The following is a 19,686-nucleotide window of genomic DNA, read 5'->3' on the forward strand; positions in this document are numbered from 1 at the left end:
CCATTTTGGTCATGTGTCCTCTTGGCCCTCCAATCTTAGCTACTGGTCCTCCCTCTTGCCTCTCTCTTCTCTTCAAAATAAAATAAAAACAACAGTAACTATAAATTACTGTTGCACGGTAGGAAAAAGGCCTACACTAAAGTAGGGACAGCAACCAAGTCATTTTTAAAATGCATCTATAAGTGTCATACCATAAATGTTCTAGGTATCAAACATCCCATCTACAATAAAATACCTCCTCAACTATACCTAGAAGTAGTCACGTCCTCATTTTCATTCACCCAGCTCAAAGTGAGTATTTTTATGTGCAAAATAATACTCAGTTAGTTGTACAATGTTAGGAAAACTGAGATGGGGAAACGCACCAAGCCTGGAGTTGAGAGTAACAAAGGGTAACCCAAATGTCTGCTTACTCAACTACAAGATTCTTTTCATTTGAACCATGAGATTATCTTACCCCGTATTATTGTAGAGTTCACTTTTTCATCTCAAAGAGAGTTTCATAATCTTCATAGCTACAAGGCATGAATTTTTATTGAAAATAAACAGAATTCTGTAGCAGAAATCTTAGATGTTCTTATTAATAAAATCAAACCTGGAGCCAGGTTTTGGGGTGAATGCTGGAAGATCAGAGAGACAGAACAAGCCTCAGCTACTTCACCTCACCAGTTCCTCAGATGATCTGTTTCCTCAGACAAGAAGCTTCTGAGTCCTCATCCAGAATGGATCGAAAGCCTGAATGCTTAACCAGCCAAATGCTTCTAGTTCCTGGTCTTCACGTCTTATGTATCTTTCTACTTTCTGCCGTCACTCCCTGGGATTAAAGGTGTGTGTCACCATGACTGGCTGTTTCTAATGTAGCCTTGAATTGAGAGATCCAGAGGTATTTCTGTCTCTGGAATGCTAGGATTAAAGGCCTGTGCTACCACTGCATATCCTCATGTTTAATATTGTGGCTGTCCTGTTCTCTGACCCCAGATAAGTTTATTAGCCTGCACAACATTTCAGGGAACACAATACCACCACAGAATTCTTATCTGTATGCATCCATACTGGTAGGAGCTTCTGTAGTTATGACTCAGCATTATCTCCCACTGTTCTAATCCTGATCCACACTCTTGCAGAGTAAAACAGGTCCACTGGTACAAGAAGTGAGATCGTGACAAACAACCTAAAAAGACAGTGCAAGTGTTGGAATTCGTGACCACTGGCCACTCTCCCAGCTACATGACTGCACATGCACTGGCAAAAGATTAGTCATCCCAGAGCCTTACGTCCTACGTAATCCATGTGCTGTGCACAAATTACATGATCAAGCAATCTATGCACATAATCCCATATGCACATGTGCAAGGGAATCCATAAAAAGTGGGTCCCAGACTCCTCCCCCTTCTTCTTCTTCCCTCCCCCAGGCCCTTGCACATGTCTTCCATAGGCCTAAGCACATTCTCTTCTGTCCCTCCTTCCCTAATAAACTAACAGTAGGTTTTGTCTTGCTTCATGGCTTTTCTTCCACGGTAACAGCGTAGCTTAAAGAATAACATTGTGCAACCACATAAAAAACAACAAGAAATAGGCTATAGAACTAAACAGAGAATTCTAAACAGAGGAAGCTCAAATGGCTGAAAGACATTTAAGGAATTGCTCAACATCCCTAATCATCAGGGAAATGCAAATCAAAATGACTCTGAGATACCACCTTACACCCATCAGAATGGCTAAGATCAAAAACACTAAAGACAGCTTATACTGGAGAGGATGTGGAGCAAGGGGAACTCTCCTCCACTGCTGGTGGGAATGCAAGCTTGTACAGCCACTTTGGAAATCAATATGGCGCTTTCTTAGAATATTGGGAATCCATCTCCCCCAAGACCCAGCTATACCACCACTCTTGGGCATATACCCAAGGAATGCTCAATCATACCACAAGGACATTTGCTCAGCTATGTTCATATCAGCATTGTTTGTAATAGCCAGAACCTGGAAACAACCTGGATGCCCTTCAACTGAAGAATGGATAAATAAAATATGGTACATATACACAATGGAGTACTACTCAGCAGAGAAAAACAATGACAAAATTGCAGGCAAATAAATGGATCTAGAAAATCATCCTGAGTGAGGTAACCCAGACTCAGAAAGACACACATGGTATGTACTCACTCATAGGAGGATACTAGATGTAAAACAAAGATGACTAGACTGCTGCTCACAACTCCAGGGAGGCTACCTAGAAAACAGGACCCTAGGAAAGACACAGGAATCACCCAATGTCAGAGAATGGATGAGATCTACATGAACAACCTGGACGAGAGTGGGGGTAATGAAGGACAAGGTTCGAGGGAAAGAGAGCTTAGGGGAGCAGGAGATCCCAGCTGGATCAAGAACAGAAAGGGAGAACAAATAATAGCAGACAGACCATGATAAATGAAGACCACATGATAATAGGAAGAAGCAGAGTGCTAGAGAGGTCCCCGGAAATCCACAGTGATACCTCCACTGCAGACTACTGGCAATGGTTGAGAGAAAGCCTGAACTGACCTACTCTGGTTATCGGTGGCCAAACACCCTAACTGTCATGCTAGAAATCTCATCCAATGACTGAGGGAAGTGGATACAAAGATCCACGGCCAGGCCCCAGGTGGAGCTCCATGAGTCCAACTGGTGAGAAAGAGGAGGGACTGTATGAGAGAGAATTGTTGAGAGCAAGATTGGAAAAAGCACAGGGACAAATAGCCAAACTAATGGAAACACATGAACTATGAACCAATAGCTGAGGAACCCCCAACTAGATCAGGCCCTCTGGATAAGTGAGACAGTTGATTAGCTTGAACTGTTTGGGAGGCACCCAGGAAGTGGAACCGGGACCTGTCCTTAGTGCATGAGCTAGCTGTTTTGAACCTGGGGCTTATGCAGGGACACTTCACTCAGCCTGGGAGGAGAGGACTGGACTTGCCTGGACTGAGTCTACCAGGCTGAATTGGGAATGGGGGGAGGGGGGTGGGCTGGAGGGAAGGCAGGGTAGGGGTGGGGCGGGAGGGAGGAGGACAGGGGAATTCATGGCTGATATGAAAAATTAAATTAATTATAAAAAAAAGAAAAGAGGGGCTGGAGAGATGGCTCGGTGGTTAAGAGTACTACTCTTCCAGAGGTCCTGATTTCAATTCCCAGCAACCATGTGGTGGCTCACAACCATCTGTAATGAGATCTGGTGCCCTCTTCTGGCCTGCAGGGACACATGCAGACAGAATACTGCATACATAATAAATAAATAAATAAATAAATGAATGAATGAATGAAGGAAGGAAGGAAGGAAGGAAGGAAGGAAGGAAGAAATAAACAAAGAAATAAATACTAAATAGTAAATAAATGAATGAATGAATAAATAAATAAATCTTTTTTAAAAAAAGAAAAGAATTTAAAAAAATAATTGAGTATAACAAAAAAAAAAATCCCCATTTTAAAGCAGTTCCCACATAATCACATTCACAAGTGTGATCTAGCCCACATCCACCAGTCTGCATCCTATAACAGGACCAATATTTTTATTCTTGTAACTAATATATCAATGACAATCCTGAACCACACTCTGCTAGATGTGAGGACAAGAAGTGAGATGAAGAAGTCTCAGGCTATGTTTCTGAGGGGTTTACAAGCCCATGAGAAACAGAAATACAATGTCACAGTGTGGTCAGTACAAGAACAGAGTCTGGTGGAAACCACAGGGGAGCCAGGGGAGCCCTCTCCCTGCGGATGAGAGGTGAGATTAGTCCCGGAGGGACCATACAAGACGGTGGTGGCGAATGCCTTTAATCCCAGCACTTGATCTTTGTGAGTTCAAGGCCAGCCTGGTCTACAGAGCATGTCTGGGGAGGCGGGGAGGCGGGGAGGAGAGCAGGCAGTAATAAGCCTACAGGATGCAAACTTGCAAAGCTAGAGAGATGAGCCTAGAGGTGTCCTGGTGAGACAAGACAATGGACTCTCAATCAGTATGGAAAGAACAGCAAGTCTGGCAAATTCAAAAATGCAAGACCTTGTAAGATTTCTATTAATATGTTAAATATAAAAATATAAAATGTTACAAAAAAAACTTTAGATAGCCTACATACACTATTGCCATATATTTCCTTTCTACATAGATCCAATGAGTCTTTGACCCCCTCTTTATAGTTTTTAGGGTTTATTTATTATTATTATTATGCATACAGTATGTATGACTGCAGGCCAGAAGAGGGCACCAGATCTTATTACAGATGGTTGTGAGCCACCATGTGGTTGCTGGGAATTGAACTCAGGACCTCTGGAAGAGCAGTCGGTGCTCTTAACCTCTGAGCCATCTCTCCAGCCTGACCCCCCCCCCTTTTTAAAGAGGTATATATGTATGTTCATGTGAGTTTGTACATGTGTATTGGGTGTATGCACACACAATGTGTTCACGTGTGTCTGTGGAGGTTAAAGTTCAACATTATTTAGGCAAGGCCTCATTGAAGCTGGCTGGTGAGCTCTAGAAATCTGCTCCAATCCCAAATACTAGTATTACAGATGTCACCAGGCCTAGTTTTTGGTGGGTTCTGGTGATCCAAACTCAGGTTCTCATGCTAATGCAACAGGTACCACACTCCACACTGACTGAGCTGTCTCTTCAATCCCTGTTTGCCCTAATTGTGGTTTTGGTTTGGTTTGGTTTGGTTTTGGTTTTTCAAGACAGGGTTTCTCTGTGTAGCTGTGTGCCCTTCCTGGATCTCACTCTGTAGACCAGGCTGGCCTCGAACTCATAGAGATCCAGATTCACCTGCCTCTGCTTCCTGAGTGCTGGAATTAGACATGCGCCACCACCACCCAGCTGGTACCATACTTTTGTTCCAACACTTGGGAGGCACAGGCAGGAGAATCTTTGTGGGTTCAAGATCAACCTGGTTTACACAGTGGGTTCCAGACCATCAAGGACTATATGTCTCCAATATATATATATATATATATATATATATATATATATATATATATATATATATATATAGTCTGATTGCATGACCTTCCCTGAAACAAGAGTCTCAATGGTTTATATATAGCAATTTATTAAGACTTCTATGGGGAAAACAAACTCACTGATACAAAATGAGGTAAGTGGCACTGTTGCCTCTTTGTCTCCCAGGTAAAGATGGGGAAAGGTCTAGACCAGGTTGCCAAATCAAGTGCCAGGAAGCCTTCCATGTCCAAGAGAGAACTTGAGATCCCCTCCCCCTTCCCTTTTAAGAAGTCACATAGGCAGGCAAGAAATACCACTTCTATCAGACCAGATAGCCCAAGATCATGGGCAGAGCGAATTCCCACTATACTCCTATTATTCTTTTCTTCCAATCACCACAATTAACTTTACTTGCAAGTCTTTCTGCTTAATCTCAACTATATGATAGCCTCTAAAAAGTAAGTAAGTAGGTGTTATTTTTACTTAAATCCATTTACTTTGGCCCATGCTGGCTGGCACCCACGTGCATGCATGTGCACGAACACACACACACACACACACACACACACACACACACACACACAAACACACACCTCTAGGTTCTTAAAAGAGAAAATGAGACTGTAAGAAGTTGAGCAAGAGACTGGAGAGGTGTGGCTCAGAAGCTAAAAGTATTGACTGCTCTTACAGAGGACTCAGGTTTTGTTCCCAACACTGACATGGTGACTCTCAACAGCCTGTAACTCCAGTTCCAGAAAATGAAAATGCCCTCTTTTATGGACTGTTAGGGCTCCTGCATGCATGTGATGTACATACTCATGCAGGCACATACACACAAATAAAAATAAATATTTCTTTGTCTTTTTTTTTTCTCGGAGCTGAGGACCGAACCCAGAGCCTTGTGCTTGCTACTGAGCTAAATCTCCAACCCCAAAAATAAATATATCTTTAATACTCAAAATTGTTTTAACAACAAAAAGTTATGGAATAAGTCAAAAAATAATGACAACTGTCATATCACTGTCAAATGTCAAATCTCAAATCCACTCTCTTCAGATTCAAACTCTAAAAACTAAACAGAAGCTTTAGAATTTTATGACAGTATATTCTAAACTCATTTTCATATTTTTTTGAAAATACAACAATGTCATTTATTTACATTTACTAAATGATTAGCTATAAACATCCAATTTTGCCTTGTAGTTTAAGTTCCTTTTTTGCCATATCCATTTTTTGTAGTCAAATGCTAAAACCAGCACCTTTTGCACTATATCCAGTGCTTAACTGATCACTTACACTGTATACACTGTGTCTAAGCACCCTTCTGCACTGTATCCAGTGTTTAACTGATCACTTACACTGTATACACTGTGTCTAAGAACATCTCAGCTTCTGTACTGTATCTAGTGTTTAACTGATCATTTACATTTTATATACTGTGTAAGAACCACATCTCACCTTCTACACTGTATCCACAGTGTTTTAACTGACCATTTACATTGTATACCCGTGTCTGAGAACCTCATTTCCCTCATAGTCCTGATGTTCAGAGATACTGACAGCCAACATCTTCATATGTTCAAGTAATAGCGATCACAGTTCTGAAAGTCCCTGTGAGCATGTCCTGGCGTACATTCTTAAGTATGTGGGATCCTGCCAAAAGGCTCACGGTCATTGAAACAAGACTCAAAAAACGTCATCCACGGACTTCTGGGCCTCTTTTCTGCTGATGTTCCGAACAGCCAAGATGGAAAGGACAGCTCTGTCCCACACACAGCTCTGATGGTGTTGTTTTAATCCAAAATGCAACCTGAAGATTTCATTCACAAGTGAACTGGCAGCTCGAATCTCCCAACAGGCCAAATGTCTGACGTTGGTAAACCAGTAGAAGTGGGCCTGACAATGATCCAAGGTGTGAATGAGCTCATGGGTGACGACTCTGCTCATGTGGGCCTCATTTCGGATATTATTCTGGCACAAAACAATCTGGGATGTCGAAGTGTCAAACCCGCCACTGACATTTCCATCACAGTCTTCGCAAGATGCCTCCCTTGGTCAACAGCACAACCTGAGTGTTTCATAGCATCAAATGGAAGTTTAACATATGGGTTTGTCTCTAGCGTCTTCAGGAGCTTGAGCGGGCAACTCTGGTCCCTGGTGAAGAGGCTGGAGGGGAAGCCCCAGCAGGGCCCTGGCCGGAGTCCCATCATGGGACTGGAAGTCCCATCACCGCCTGGAACTCCAGCCATGCAGCCTGCAGGCCTCGTTGCCTCCTCTGGATCATTCCCTTCAGCTTTTTCAGCTGACCTCAGCAGGGGACCTCATTTTCACATTTTATGAAGATCTGGTTAAAAAAATTAATATAACCAAGTATATTCAAGAAATGAGAAAACACCCTGTTATTTAACAATTACAATTACAAGTTATAAGAAGTAGTAAGAGGAAACAACCTTATCATTTGAAGAATGGAAAAAACAAAACAAAACAAAACAAAACTGTGTGCATGCCATATGTAGAGGTGCCCTCAGAGGCTGAAGGAAAGTGTCAGATCCCACCACTGAAGTTATAGGTTGTGAGCCCTCTGACATAAATCCTGGGAATCAAACCCAAGTCATATAGAAGACAAAAGAGGTATCTCTGTTGTTTCTGCTCTTTTGGGGGGCCTGGCCACTCAGCTCCCAAATAAATCACACATGGAGGCTTATTCTTAATGATGAATGACTAGCCTGGCCTTAGCTTGGCTTGTTTCTTGCCCGTTTTCTTAACTTTAAATTATCCCCATCTACCTTTTGCCTCTGGGCTTTTATCTTTCTCTATTCCTGTATACCTTTTCTTTCCTTCTTACTCTGTGCCTGGCTGGGTGGCTGGGTGGCTGGCCCCTTGTGTCGTCCTCCTTCTCTGGCTTTTCCTCTTTCCCAGATTACTCCTCCTATATATTTTCTCTGCCTGGCAACCCCACCTATTTCTCCTGCCTTGCTATTGGCCATTCAGTTCTTCATTAGACCATCAGGCACAGTATCACAGCTTCACAGAGTTAAATAAATGTAACATAAACAAAAGTAACACATCTTAAAATAATATTCCCCAACACATCTCTCCCAACAGCAAGGAATGAAACTATTTTTAATGGTATGTTTGTGCTGTGTGGTGTGTGTGTGTGTGTGTGTGTGTTGAGGGCATCTGGACATGCATGCACACACAGAGGCCAGAGGGGAGATCAAAGACAACTATTTTCCTCTAACAATTTCCATCTTACTTTCTAAGAAAGGGTGGTTGTGGGGTGTTTTCCTCTCACTCTCCACCTTATTTTTTCACCAATCAGCATGACTAGCTGGCCAACAAATCCCCAGGATCTACCTGTCTCTGCCTCCCAGCAGTGCCTAGCTTTTTACACAGGTGATGAAATTTAAATCAAGATTTTGTTTTTACAGCAAGGACTTCAGCTACTGAGTAATATTTCTAGCTAAGAATCTTTCTTAATTTACTCATTTCATAAGCATTTTACACATGAAAAAACTCAATGTGTTTATAATGTAAAATTACCCAGCACCCCTACACACACACACACACACACACACACACACACACACACACACACACACCTCTGCCCAAGAAAAAGTGTCCAGAGGCTAAGGAGATGCATCAGTGGTTAAGAGCACGTGATGTTTTTGCAAAAGACCCAAGTTCAGTTCCCAGACATGTCAGGCAACTCACAACTACCTGCAAATCCAGCTCCAGTGAATCTGCTACCCTCTTGTGGCCTTCTTGGGCACTTATACACATGTGTCATACATACAAATAAATAAGTAAAAATAAAAACTATTCTTTGCAGGGCAGTAGTGGCACACACCTTTAATCCCAGCACTCGGAAGGCAGAGCCAGGCAGAAGGCAGAGCCAGGCGGATGTCTGTGAGTTCGAGGCTAGCCTGGTCTACAGAGTGAGATCTAGGACAGGCACCAAAACTACATAGAGAAACCCTGTCTCAAAAAACAAACACAAAAAAAACTATTCTTTTTTTTAAGTGTCTAAAACAGATCTTGGAGTAACATTTTAGCCAAACTAGTTCTATACAATCAGTGATACAATTTGTGTGTGTGTGTGTGTGTATGTGTGTACACACATTCAGGCTGGCTTTAAAGTGTGTTGTTGAGGATAATCTTGAACTCCTGATCCTCCTGCTTCTACCTCTCTCAAATGCTAGAGTTGTAGATAAGCATGACCATCACACTGACCTTATGATGGGGATTTAAAAGCAAAGTTAAAGGCCTGGAAAGGTGCTCAGCACTTAAGAGCTTCTACAGAGTCTAGGTTTTATCCCCACCACCCACATGGCAGCTCAAAGCCATCTGTAATTCCAGTTCCAGAGGATCTAATGCCCTCTTCTGGCCTCCTTAGGCATTAAATTTTTTTTTTAATTTTTAAAAAAATTTTAATGTCAGAGCTTACCAAAAGTATATGAAGCAATTAAAGAGAATACTTTAACAGCTCAAACTATGTGCACATATGTGCACACATGCCCACACTCAATTTTTTGGCTCTTCTGTGTTTCCCACTGCTGACAGAGAAAGTAGGCAATTCCTGATTTTCCATTCCAATTACATGCAACTTGCTGCATACTCGACATGTACAATGAGACATTCAGGATATCTCAATCCATTAATGTGTAGTAGGAATCTTAAAAGGTCTTATTAATGAAACCAAACCTGAGGCCAGTTATTGGGGTGAATGCTGGAAGATCAGAGAAGCAGAACAAGCCACGGCTATCTCACCTTGCTAGTTCCTCAGGTGATCCTGTTTCCTCAGGCTGGAAGCTTCTGAGTCCTCCTCCACACGAATCTCAGCTGAACTGTGTTGCTCCAAAGCCTGAACGCTTAACCAACCAAATGCTTAACTAACTACAAGCTTTTACTCCTTTAGTTCCTGGTCCTCATGCCTTATATACCTTTCTCTTTCTGCCCCCACTCCCTGGTATTAAAGGTTGGGTTTCTGGGATTAAAGGCATGAGTCACCAATGCTTAGCTGTTTCTAAAGTGGCCTTGAACACACAGAGATCCACCTGGCTCTGCCTCCCAAGTGCTGGGATTAAAGGCTTGCACCACCACCACCCAACTTCTGTAATGGCTTACTCTTCCCATTTTCTAGCCACCATTTTTGGCTTTGTTCTAGTGGCTGTCTGTTCTCTGACCCCAGATATGTTTATTTCAGGGAACACACAATATTTCAGGGAACACAATACCCACCACAAAAATGTCACTTTAAAAAAAAAATCTGGGCTGAAGGATGGCTCAGAGGTTAAGAGCTCTTCCAGAGGTTCTGAGTTCAATTCCCAGCAACCACATGGTGGCTCACAGCCATCTATAGTGAGATCTGGTGCCCTCTTCTGTGATGCAGGCATATGTGTAGACAGAATACTGTGTACATAATAAATAATCTTTTAAAAAAAAACTATAAAAAATATTTTTTTAAAAATCCTCTTGTTCAGTCAACAGAATTAACTCATCCTTTCCTTAATTTCCACAGCACAACAAATGCCTGCACCCCTATTTGCTAACATTCCATTCCATTTCACATCACTGTTAGTTGTTTACTTTCCTGTCTCTGTGAACAAGTCATAAATCCCTCACTGCCACTAATTAGTTGACTAAGTTGCCATGACTAAGTCACTATATTATCTGAGGTCCAAAGAAGACTCTTACTTATCTTTTAAAAGTCAGTATAGCACACATGTGATTTTTTTGTAGTTGTTTTGGTTTTTTGTTTTTCAAGACAGAGTTTCTCTGTGTAGTTTTAGTGCCTGTCCTGGATCTCGCTCTGTAGATCAGGCTAGCCTTGAACTTAGAGAGATCTGCCTGGCTCTGCCTCCCAAGTGCCACCACCCGGCCACACACATAATTTTGAATCCCAACTCTAAAACCTACCAGATCCCAATGAATGTGCTGCTTAACATTTATGTGCCTCAGTTTCTCATCTGTAAAGTGAGGTGTTAACTATTTAAAATTCTTTCCTTTCTTGACGTTTTATGAGCTATAATACAAATAAAATTCACTCATTTAAAGTGTAGTTTAATAGCATTCAATATATTAAAAGACTTCTACAAACATCATACTAATCAAATTTAGAATATTTCCATCAACCCAAAAAGGAATATATACCCATAAGCAACCAATCAGTAAAGCATGCTAACTATGCCTATAATCTCAGCACCCAAAAGGTGGAAATAGGAAGAATATAGCAAGACCCTGTCTCAAAAACAAAAGGAAAAATAACAAAGGGGAAGAGGAAAGGGGAAGGGAGATGGGGGGAGGAAGAGGAAGGGGAGGGGGAAGGGGAGGGGAAGAAGAGGGAGAAGGAGAGGGGAAGAGGAAGAGAAAGGGGGAGTGAGAAGGGGAAAAGGAAAGAGGAAGAGGGGAGAGGAAGGAAGAGGGGGAAGGGAAAGAGAAGGGGAAAGGGAGGGAGAAGGGGAGGGGGAAGGAAAGGGGAAAGGAAGGTATAGATGAACATTCTTATTAAATAAAAAACACAGAGCCAAATGCCTAGTTAAAAGCCCAAGAGGTCAGAGCAATAGCTAAGAACTAAAAATCCCTTTCTTACCCTTCACTGACGCTGTCATCCTTCCCCTCAGCAAGAGGCCTACTTCCTGTGTGTCTGTCCTTTTATTGACTTTCTGTTCTGCCTTCTCATTGGTTGTAAACCCAACCACATGACCTCCTCGTCATTGCCTGTTTGTACAGACCTCCACATCTTCTATGGTTGGTATTGAGATTAAAGGCGTGTGTCTGCCATGCTGGCTGTATCCTTGAACATACAGAGATCCGCCTAGCTCTGCCTCCCAAGTGCTGGGACTAAAGGTGTGCACCACCACTACCACCACCCAGCTTCTGCTATGGCTTGCTATTAGCTCTGACCCCCAGGCAACTTTACTTATTAACATATAAATAAAATCATATTTCAGTACAAATAAAATATCACCATAGGAAAGGGAAGGGGAAGGGGAAGGAAAAAGGAAAGGGAAGGGAAGGAAAGAAGGAAAGGAAACAAAAGAAGGCAGGTGTGGTGGTACAACCCTGCAATCCTAGCACTTGGGAGTGAGACTAGCCTTATGTATACAGAGTTTGAGGTCACTGTGGGCTACAAGAGAACTTATCTCAAAAATGTGATATTTTATGATTAGTTTCTTTCTCATTTTGCATTTTTTTTAAAGCTTTTACTTTATGTCCACTGGTGTTTTACCTGCCTGGTCTACAAAGCGAGTTCTAGGACAGCCACCAAAGCTACAGAGAAACCCTGTCTTGAAAAGCCAAAAAAAAAAAAAAAAGCCATTGTGAAGGGCTATTTATTACATTTTGTTTACCCATTCCTGGGTTAGCAGGTTAAGTGGTTGCTTCTACCTGGCTTTTACGGGCAATTTTAAGTAATAGAAAATACAACTCAATCTAGCTTGAATAAGTAATTAAAAATACAGACAATAACCCTGTCTTATATTTCTTCTGTGTATGTGTACTCAAGCTGCTGGACAGTGAACCTGGAGCCTTGAACATACTGGGCAGAGGCACTAAAACTGCCCTATACCAGGTAACTCATTCTTTGTGCAGCCTCAGTTATACTGGAACTCGCTCTGTAGGCCAGGGTGGCCTCAAACTCATAGAGCTCCTCCTGCCTCTGACTCCCAGTGCTAGGATTAAAGGTGTTCGCCACCACCCTCAGATAAGACACTCAGTAGAGAGATACACCTGCCTCCGCCTCTGAGTGCTGAGATTAAAGGTGTATACCACCCACACCGTGCTGTGACTTGTTTTTAATGATAGCTAAACTACAATTCCTTATCCAAGATATCACATTTCAATCTTGACAAAACTATATTTACTACATAAAACAAGTGACACCAACACAGGTATCCAAAATTGTTTATTTCAATTTAGATCCTTTGCCTACACATGACTAGACAATGGATGACTAGAATCATCCATTCTTTTTATCAATCTCCTTGCCCTCTCACTCTAGATATCTCTTGCAGTGGACAATAAGCATTACTTCATGATTTCTATATTCCTTGTAGTTGTGTTGCTCTAATTCACTTTGTGAACTTATGCTTAGATGACAAAAGTCTTAAAAAACAACCTGCAGAAGTTATCGCAAAAAAACAAAACATTAAGCTAGCTAAACCAGGCATGGTGGCATGCTATATTCCAGGATGAAGAATTGAGCCTAAAAATATTTAAATACATTAGCTAATACACTGAAAAGATGCTGCTTTAAAATTGGAAATCTAGGCTGAGGAAGAGGTCAGATAAAATACTTGGCATGCTCTAAGCCAGTGTTTCTCAACTTTCCTAATGCTGCAAAACTTTACTACAGTTCCTCATGTTGCACTGACACCCATCTATAAAGTTATTTTTGTTTCTACTCCATAACTGTAATTTTGCTGTTATGAATTGTAATATAAAATCTGATATTTACAGCCCATTGGTGGTGGTGGCGCACGCCTTTACTCCCAGAACTCGGGAGGCAGATCTCTGTGAGTTTGAGGCCAGCCTGGTCTACAGAGCGAGTTCCAGGACAGGATCCAAAGCTACACAGAGAAACCCTGTTTCGAAAAACAAAACAAAACAAAAAAATTCTGGTATTTCCAATGGTTTGGGGTAACTCCTTTTAAAGCATTGTTGGACCCCCAAAAAGGGTCTCAACCCTCTTAGGTCCTGTGGAAAGAGAATGAAGCTTGGTCAGCTACCTCAGGCAATACATGTCTTAGCAAAAGACATTCAAAACTAAGCCAGACTTGTAGAAATGGAAAACTACCCCCTCTTCTCTAGGAAGTGTGGAAAAGATGAGCTGTTGCTCATATAAGGGAAGTACAGATTTGTTAGTAATAGAACTTAAAAGAGTATAAAGTATAAAAATCTTGGAGTATTCCAAAAGAGAAACTTATCTGATCACAAGTGGTAAGTATTGGTGGAAACTGTTTCTGCCATTACTGGTCATGCCCACAGCTTGCTAATGATAATACTCAGAGACAACCCAATAGCCACTACTAAAAGCCCAGCACCTCAGGTGAAGACAGGAGGAGCAGGAATGTAATCAGCTATATATCTAGCTTCAGGACAGCCTGGGTCATGGTACCATTTTTTTCTTAAAAAAAAAAATTAATAATAATAACAACAACACAGCACCTATAATGTACAATTCAAAAATGTAAAGTAACTGACGATTTGGAAGCTAAGGTAAAATCATGATTATAGCTGAGAGTAGTGCTGCATTAGTTCCAGCACACCAGTCTGACCTTACAAAGCCAGTTCAAGGAGAGCCAGATCTGTTACATTGATTACTTATTTTTCCAAACTGTCTTTCTGAATATTAACTTTTTCCACAAAAAAAAGAAAAAAAATCTGTACTTGGGTTGGAGGTAGTGACACATACCTTTAATCCTAGCACTTGAGAAGCAGAGGCAAGCATCTCTACCCACCCTTACTACCATTATGTGTATGTATACATATTCATGTACATATACATAGCACTGTACAGTCCCATGCAATACATTAACAAAAAGAATAGGTTACTTCTGACTTCCTTTCAACAAAGGGAAGAATTTTTTTTAAAACAGGCTTTTAGGGGTTGGGGATTTAGCTCAGTGGTAGAGCACTTGCCTAGCAAGCGCAAGGCCCTGGGTTTGGTCCTCAGCTCCAGGAAAAAAAAAAAAAAGTAGCCTTTTAAAATAATTTCTATTTGAGGGCTAGAAAATTTCTATAACACTTTTTTTTAAGATAGACATATCAAAACCCACCTCCATTGCAAAATAACTATGAATGAGATATTCTAGAAATTCAAATAAACAACATATTAAGATTCTCTATACAGGTGACTATATTAGACAACTGGAAACAGCAGCAGCTTTTGTGTTCTGAATTCCAGAAGCAATGAGAGTGCCTACTGACTAAAGGAGCATCCACGCTCACCATGAGGGCCATTAAGAAGCAGGAATATCATCTTACATTTGTGCTTCAGATAAAGCAAATACAGGGGATATATCATTGATAAGAGTGCTTGCCTCGACTGCAAGAAACCCTGGGTTCACTCTCCATTACTGCATAAAAGGAACATAGCGGCACATACTATAATTTCATCACTCGACTTAGCTCAATGGTAGAGCGCTTACCTAGCAAACGAAAGACCTGAAATTGGTCCTTAACTCCAAGGAAGAAAAAAAATAAAATAAAGACAAAGAACAGGATCACAAATTCAAGATCATCCTTAGCTTCATTTAAGGGAGAGCTCAAAACCATCCTGGCCTATATGAAACCCTCTCTCATGAAATACAGACACTACACACACACACAGGTTTTCTTCTAAGCAGAGTTCAAAAGGAAGGTTCTTACAATAATCTCTCTGAGATAAACTATCTTCTTCTGTATCAGTCCCAGCAAGGTTTGTTCTGCAAGCTAAATCATATATATCAAGATGAATCAGGATTTAAGTCCAAGTATAAAAATCCAGAGGTACATTTAACAAATCTCACCAACATAGAAGAAACAGACTATAAAACAAATGACAGGGCTGTGTATAACATATCCAAGTTTAAACCACCAAGTTACCTACCATTCTGATGCCACCTTTTGACCCTAGCTCTCACTTTTAGATTCCACACTCTAAGATCCTGTTTTGAAAACTATCACACTGAGAAAAACTTTTACAATTAATATATACTAAACGGGGGCTGAAGAGAAGGCTCAATGGTTATGAGCACTAGCTGCTATTAGAGAGGATCCTAGTTCAGTTCCCAGCAGCTACATGTCAGCTCACAACCATCTGTAATGCCAATTCCAAGGGATCTGACATTCTTCAGCAGCATGAATGTGGTACACGTACATACATGCAGGCTCATTTAAATAAAATTAAATAGCAATTTTAAAAATAAAGACATACGAAACAAATGCATTTTATGTAGAATGATACAGTTTACATATTAAATAAAACTACAATAATTTGATATGGCCTTAAACAGAAGCAAGAGAGGAAAATTTCAGGTTACATCCCTGGTCAATGGATACATGTGTCACATTAACCCACTCTGAAAAAGTAATTTTTTTTAAAAACTTGTCTGGGGGGGGCTTATAACATGAACTCATATAAATACACACACACACACACACACACACACACATATATGCTGTGGAATGTTCTGTATGTCAGATGCGCTGCTAATCACTGACTGGTTAGTAAATAAAACACTGATGGGCCAGTAGCCAGGCAGGAAGTATAGGTGGGACAAAGAGAGAAGAGAATTCGGGAAAGTGGAAGGCTGGAGAGAGACCTGCCAGCCGCCGCCATGACAAGGGAGATGTAAGGTACTGGTAAGCCATGAGCCATGTGGCAAAGTATAGATTATTAGAAATGTGTGTATATATAAGGATTATATATAGCATATACACATACATATATAATGTCCAATCTGGCTGGTTAAAAAAAAAAAAAGCAATTTTGCTGGGCAGTGGTGGCACATGCCTTTAATCCCAGCACTCAGAAGGCAGAGCCAGGCGGATCTCTGTGAGTTTGAGGCCAGCCTACTCTACAGTGTAAGATCCACAAAAGGCACCAAAACTACACAGAGAAACCCCGTCTAGAGAAAAAAAGCAAGTAATTTCTGGGTTTTATTCACATATTTTTAGAATTCCTAAAGTTGCTACATGTTTTAAGAGGAAAGAGTTTTACAAAACATTTAAATTACCAAAAAAAAAAAAAAAAAACTGGAAAAATAAATTTAGAATATTAAGTTTATAAAATATTTTATTATTAATATACAATCTCGATAGACAGGTTGCTTTAACAGCAGCAAGCACCCAGCTCCTTTCTCCCAAGACTTCAACTCAGCTGCCTTCTCAATTCTCTTCATGTATAAAAATCAGGCCATAGGCCTTACTTTCCTAAGAGACTAGACAATAGTTTACCTTGCTACCAGATTCAAAAAAAAAAAGGGATAAATTCACAAAACAGATTTCAATGTTCACTTGACAATGACAGCTCTTAGTAATCAACCACTTATGTCTTGTGGTGAATGATTGGACAAAAAAAGATGTAAAGTTTATGTAAGGTCTAAGGATATGAAAGCTTAATTTGTGAGGATCTTGAAAAAATGTGTTAGGGTCTAAGAAGGTGTTTTAAAGTATATATAAAAGTCTGAGTGGGGGAACTTCCTTTTCCTGGTCTTGGGACTCTTCTAACCGAGCTACCAGGACCTTGGACCTGGAAGTATGGAATGTATAGCCCGCCCCCCAAAAATTGTTTTTACCTTTATTATTCTGTCCCTAATATATATCTGTTCCAACAAATCAATTAAAGACTGAATACTGCTCCAATTGCTACTTACATTTTACTAGCTTCAGAAGTTCCTGAAGAGCCTGGACAACAAACAAAAACAGCTGCTCTTCCTGGACTTGGTCAACATTCCAGCTTTTTGGTCCCCAATGATGCCCCAATGTCAACAGAAGTAGTCACAGATAGATGGATGTCATCCCTGATCATTCATTTATTATCAGCAAAAAGACTGGGATGTTAAGTTTCAAAACTGGGACAAAAGGCTAAGGTGCCATTTTAACATATCAATGGTGGACCTAGCTGCCAGGTTCTCCCATCATCCCTCAGTACCTACTTGTTACAGGGTATGGCTCACATACCCTGCCTTCTACCCTGAACTCTGCAACCCAAGGGCGGGGCTGCCCTTTCCTCAAAGGCTCTTCCCTATACAATCCAGACATTCTGGTTACATTTTGGTTACTATAATTAGTCACACTAAATTATAATCTCTCTCAGCTTCTGAGGTGGTGTAAAGATTCACGGATTCCTTAAATTCCTTTGTGATAGGAAAAACCTTTTGGTCATTTACTCCCAATTTGGACATTATTCTAGCTGTTGTGCTCATTCTCATCATTCTCCTTCCAGTCATCCTCCAATGACAGACAAGCCCTAGTATATCTCTTCAACATGATTTCCAGACATCTAAATTTTAAAAAAAAAAGGGGGGGGGGGAGATGGCGTGGACTACATGGCGATAATTGTTTCTTAACAAAGTTTCAGCATTTCAACACTGCAATACCACACTTCTCCAGCACCTTTTTACTTTTATTTTTAATGATTCTCACTATTAATGGGAAATTTTGTGTGGGCTTTTGGAAAATGATAAAAATGTGTATAATGGTAGCTTCTCTAAACAAAATAATTCTTTGGGAAAAAAAATCCCTGCCACCACAGAACCAGGAATTCCACTGTGCCCTGCTAATAACACCAAGAACAGATAGAGATTTACTAGACACACCTTATCCCATGGATGAAATGCCTATGATTCAGATCCAGAGCATGAGTTAAACTGAACTAATAACTGTATTATTAATAAATACAGAGAAATCAGAATGGTATGGTATAATGGGAAAAGAGTAAGACATCAGGACCTTCTCTTATGGGACCCTTATGAGGGGAACAGTCCCATATAGTAAGACTAAGAAACTGTAGTAGTGTCTGCTCCCCAGAAGTCCTTTTCCCAAGGTCGGGCATTTGGATAAGGGTCTTCATTCCACAGAGAGCTTGAGGAAAGTTCTTGCTTGGTAAAGCAGTCATTCTTATCTCTAGCAAGAGGAACTTGTGGCCCTTCTATTAATGTATGACTGGTGCCTACTGTCAAGGTCTACACTAGATTCCTCATCTCCTGATCTCAAGCCGCACCCCAGCTCACATGTCCACTTTCTCCATTTCATCCTATGTGCAACTATACAGTATAAAAGGTATAATCTTGGGGCTGGAGAGATGGCTCAGGGGTTAAGAGTGCTGGTTGTTCTTCCAGAGGACCTGGATTCAATTCCCAGCACCCACATGGCACCTCACAACTGTCTATGATTCCTATTCCAGAGGATCTGACACTATCACACAGACATACATGTGGACAAAACACCAATGTAAATAAAATACAAATAAATAAACTGAAAAAAAGATATAATGTTTTCTTAATTAAATGAGCTGGCAGTCATCCCAATTCACCCTCAGACTGTGTCCGTCTCCTCCTTTCTTCCCCCTCCCCACTCACTCCACACAGCCTCTTTGGGACCTGAACCCCCTGCTGAAGCAGGTCTCCAGCTATTTTTCTAATTATGCTTTCAATTCAAGACATCAGGCATCCTTAATCTACAAATTCAGCCTTATTCCAAACCAAGGGCAAATGAAAATTTGAGGATTTGAAAATGAGTAAATATAAGTAAATATGCAAAAAAATACACACACCCCCATCCAAAAACATTACAAGATGTGATTCTGTGAAACAGCTTTCTCCTGGTTCTCCCAACTCTGAGGCACCTCTTGTAACCAACCCCTCAACCATGTAGAACCTTCAACTAGAAGCCACAGTCAGCTACCTGCCAGCTCTAATGACAGCTCCGAAGAACAGCTCTACAGTTACAAACTCTGACCAAGAATGTAACTGAAAGTCTCGAAAAGGCCATCAACAGTCCAGGACACCCATCATTAATTTCCCCAAGCACTCTCTGTACAACCACTATAGTAAGGGATAACTAAAAGCATCTATAAACTTCGATAATACAGAGATCCAGCATTCATCCCATACCCTCCCACTGGGCTCCTACATTACACTGGGCATGAATTACAGTGACTTCTACCCCCTCACTCTCCTAAAGCCTTCTTCAGGCTTCCCCAGTGAAGCTCTTGACTACTAAGTGGCACTCCA

The 19,686-nt window shown here is 40.9% G+C and overlaps 1 protein-coding gene and 1 pseudogene across 7 annotated transcripts in view; both read right to left on the reverse strand.

Moving 5' to 3' along the window:
- The window catches only part of Srpk2 (SRSF protein kinase 2), a 188,952-nt gene that overhangs the window by 159,862 nt on the left and 9,404 nt on the right, over positions 1–19,686 (reverse strand). The gene's annotated exons all lie outside the window — the stretch shown is intronic.
- On the reverse strand, positions 6,503–7,215 carry LOC118579461 (annotated as a pseudogene).

The sequence above is a fragment of the Onychomys torridus genome, chromosome 3, assembly GCF_903995425.1.
Source record: "Onychomys torridus chromosome 3, mOncTor1.1, whole genome shotgun sequence".
NCBI classification, from domain to species: domain Eukaryota; kingdom Metazoa; phylum Chordata; class Mammalia; order Rodentia; family Cricetidae; genus Onychomys; species Onychomys torridus.